We start from the raw sequence: 3,488 nt of genomic DNA, 5'->3' as shown, positions 1-3,488 counted from the left end.
AAAATATGTTGTGTTTTTATATCTATAGTTGCTTCAGTGAATTATAACCCAACAGAGTCAAACAGTTACGCTTTGCTTCATTATGCAGAAATGCTGCTGCGATCATTTCCTTACCAGTGTTGATCCCTTACATTTTGAAATATTTTAATATTTTCTGAAACTGAATCATTATTTCCTGTTCAAGAAAAAAGCAAATATTTTTGTAAAATATTCTTAATAAAAAATTTACATCAGGTTGTTATTATTTATGTTACAATGTCACTCAAGCTGCAGACTATGGCAGTAAAGCTTAACCCTACAATGAAGGGATGCTAGTGTGACTATGGTAATGAATGCAGGGCTGCTCTTTTAATATGAAGCTGCAAACTCCTTGCTTACATGTGACACAAAAGTGTCTTATTTTCAGTAGGGATATCAGTATTCCCTATGACAATATAGTTTGGACACCTACTTACCGGTCTGGTAAGCAAACGAAACAAGTTCTCCAGTCATAAAAGACTAGCTTTGTTAGCACATCTGTGTTTAGAGATTTTTTTTTTTTGCTGGTCCAGTTTGGAGCTTTGACAGATAAACTTGAGTCTTGCTGCTGTGGCTTAAGAGGATGTTGACTCTTCTGATCATCCTGCAGTAGAGAAAGTGACCCCACATTTCAACCACTGCAATGCAATGTCAAATTTTCAGCACAATGAAGAATCTTTCTAGACTGCTTCCCAACACATGCAGGAGTAACACTGTCTTTTAGCACCTGAATTCTTTGAAATTTCAGGATGTTCATTCTTTAAATTCTCAAGGTAGTATATTTATGTATTAAAAGATGTCAATACATATTCAATTGAAATAATTTTATATTTTTATAGCTATATTTGTCAGTATTTTCAGATTCCAATTATCTTTGGTGTTTCCCTTTTTTTTTTTTTTTTTTTGCCTTGCGGTACCAGATATGAACACGTGCTAGTGCTCAGTCACTTAGGACTGGTATGAAGCACTAAGGCAACTGCAGAATCTTGGATTTAAACTAGTACTCACCAACTGCTAGTTTCCTTAAGGTCTGAAGGGTATGTGTACTATAAACTGGCCAAAACTGAAGTATGAGATCTCATTGTAAATTATAAAATGTTCAGAAAAAGCACAATGAAATCCTTCTCTAGTATAAATACCACCAGATTTAAGCAAATAAAATACAAAATTAAAGTGCTTCAAATTAAAAATGATTTTGATCTAATGAGGAATTCTGATGATCTTAGGCATTGTACTGAGGGAAGATTTCTGTTAAGTTTTTATCTAGCTCTAAAAATTTCTTAAGCTTGTGAAGAACATTTCAGATTCCAGTTTGGATCTTTATGTAAATTAATAAGTTACCTATCCTCCAGAGATACCCGTTTGGTCTAGTTGTAAATTCTTGAGTAAGGCATGTGCACATGGTAAGCCAATGGAAGTTTATGCACAGCTGTACTATCGTGTTCCCACACCAAATAAATCTTACTAATTATGCAGAAGATTGTTTCTCTATTGCATCCTAATGATTTACCTTCTGACTGTACTAGGATACATGATCTTTATGTATAATTATGCTGCTATAATTATCCTGGAAGATTTGTTGATAGGGGTTATTTCATAGACCACAATAAAAACTTACATTTCAGACAGTCAGTTTAAAGTAGTTATGACCTTCATCTCCATGCAGCTTTGATTCATCTGGACTGTACTTTCAGTGGTAGGTTCTCAGTGCTAAATAATAATCTCCTACCTATTTTCATGTAGAAACAAAATTTCTTTTAAGATAGGAAGTGTAATAAAAATACTAACAAATATCACTGGACTGAATGAACAAAGCATCCCATACTGTAACAGCCCTTTTAAAGATAGGTATATATTAAGATATGCTATCATTGCTTTCTATGCAATAAAGCAGGCAAAAACCTTCATCTTTCCCTTCTTGCATTATGCCAGGTTTTTGGCTGCACAAATGTCTTCTGACCCTGAATGGCAGAATGGAATTCACACCAGTCTCAGAAAAGGCTCATTTGTATTTTCAGTTTCCTACTGATATTAAGTAAAACTTATTTATTTTATTGCTTTAAGAAAGACCAGTAATAAATATTTAGGAAACTTCCATGAAGACAACAGTTTATCAGAAAAGAAGATTCTCTCCCTTTGCAGCAGTATTAAATCCTTATTTTTCCATCCCACACATCAACTCTGAAACTATTACTAGTTGCTGTCAAAATAAACAAACAAAAACCCATTAAGCTTGGAAAGCACCATGTTAAATGTTAAATCTTATTTCTCCAGAGAGCAGCACTCGTTTTTTCCTTCCAAAGGAAGAAATCAGTGTTCTTATCCTACTCAAATGTGGCAGCTGCAACACTTAATCTCAAGCCTTCTTGCATGCAGACCAAATCATTTTACTTGATCAATAAGTATTTCTTGACATAGACATATATGCAAAAGTTTGAGAAAGCAGAGAATAAGAGGTCTCTTCTGTGGATGCATAATATCAAAAAAAAAAAAATCTGTGGAAAGGAGAATAGCTGTGTATTTGATTACTGATGTAATTCTATCAGACTGGACATGTTGTTTTCTTGTTTTAGATAAATGTATTACATCTAAATGAAGAACAGTAACCTCTTGTAGAAAAAAAAAAGTTTCAAATAATCAAACAAAACACAAAATCCAAAAATCCAACACGCTTTGAGCGTATTATTTACCAGCCTGTGCAAAGTCAGATCTTCTGTTTGGTCTGAATTGTTCCCATCTGGTTTAACAGAGAGACATCAGTTCCTCTCCAGACTGTGCTGAGGGTTTCAGCTGATTGCTGTCTTTTGTGCTAATAAGCACAGACCTCATTCTGCCTAACGATGGAGCTCCATAACATGAACATCTGGGGAAGCACAAGGTGTCTTGTTAACAGTCTTGCTAGCTCCACATGTAGGATTTCAATGAATCCTTAGTGTTGTGGCAGTTTCTTTGATAATAGAATTAATTAGCAGGCTTGATTTAAAGCGCTGTTGCTCTGGTGTGGTGTCTTCATATGAAGGTCTCTTGACCTGTCTTCATAACTCTTGCTCTCAGTGTAGAACAGACACTTCTTTAAAAACGAGAGACAAAAGATAAGATCATCCATTTTTGCTCTTTGACCCTACCTGTGATTTCCTTAAAAAAAAAAAAAAAGTTGGGCAAACATAGACCATTATTAAAGATAATGACCTGAAGCATTTGATATCATTCTCTGAAACCTTCTGGCAAACATTGCTTTCTTCCTTCTGTGTTAAGGATGTTTAGGGACATACAAAAAGCCTAACTTGTCTTATCTTTTCTTCTATTGTAGACTCATGCAAAATCCGCATGATCCATCATGGGCATTCTGTTACAGGTCTACCAGGAAAATGGAAGTGAATTACAACAGAAAATTTGAGGGACATACCAAATTAAATGAAAAATTTGCTCTTTAAAAAAATCTTATCAGAAAGTAGTTTGTTGAAACAATT

The 3,488-nt window shown here is 34.4% G+C and overlaps 1 long non-coding RNA gene across 1 annotated transcript; it reads right to left on the bottom strand.

Moving 5' to 3' along the window:
* Window positions 1–269: 269 nt before the first annotated feature.
* Window positions 270–3,002, bottom strand: LOC106031193 (uncharacterized). Its single transcript, XR_001204148.3, has 3 exons — window positions 2,709–3,002; window positions 1,637–1,747; window positions 270–622 (listed from the first exon to the last, which is right to left on the bottom strand). It is a non-coding gene; the product is annotated as an uncharacterized lncRNA (long non-coding RNA).
* Between the last annotated feature and the right edge of the window lie 486 nt (window positions 3,003–3,488).

Source organism: Anser cygnoides, chromosome 17 (assembly GCF_040182565.1).
Source record: "Anser cygnoides isolate HZ-2024a breed goose chromosome 17, Taihu_goose_T2T_genome, whole genome shotgun sequence".
NCBI classification, from domain to species: Eukaryota; Metazoa; Chordata; class Aves; order Anseriformes; family Anatidae; genus Anser; species Anser cygnoides.
The sequence above is the reverse complement of the archived record's forward strand: the minus strand, read 5'-3'. Positions and strand labels throughout refer to the sequence as shown.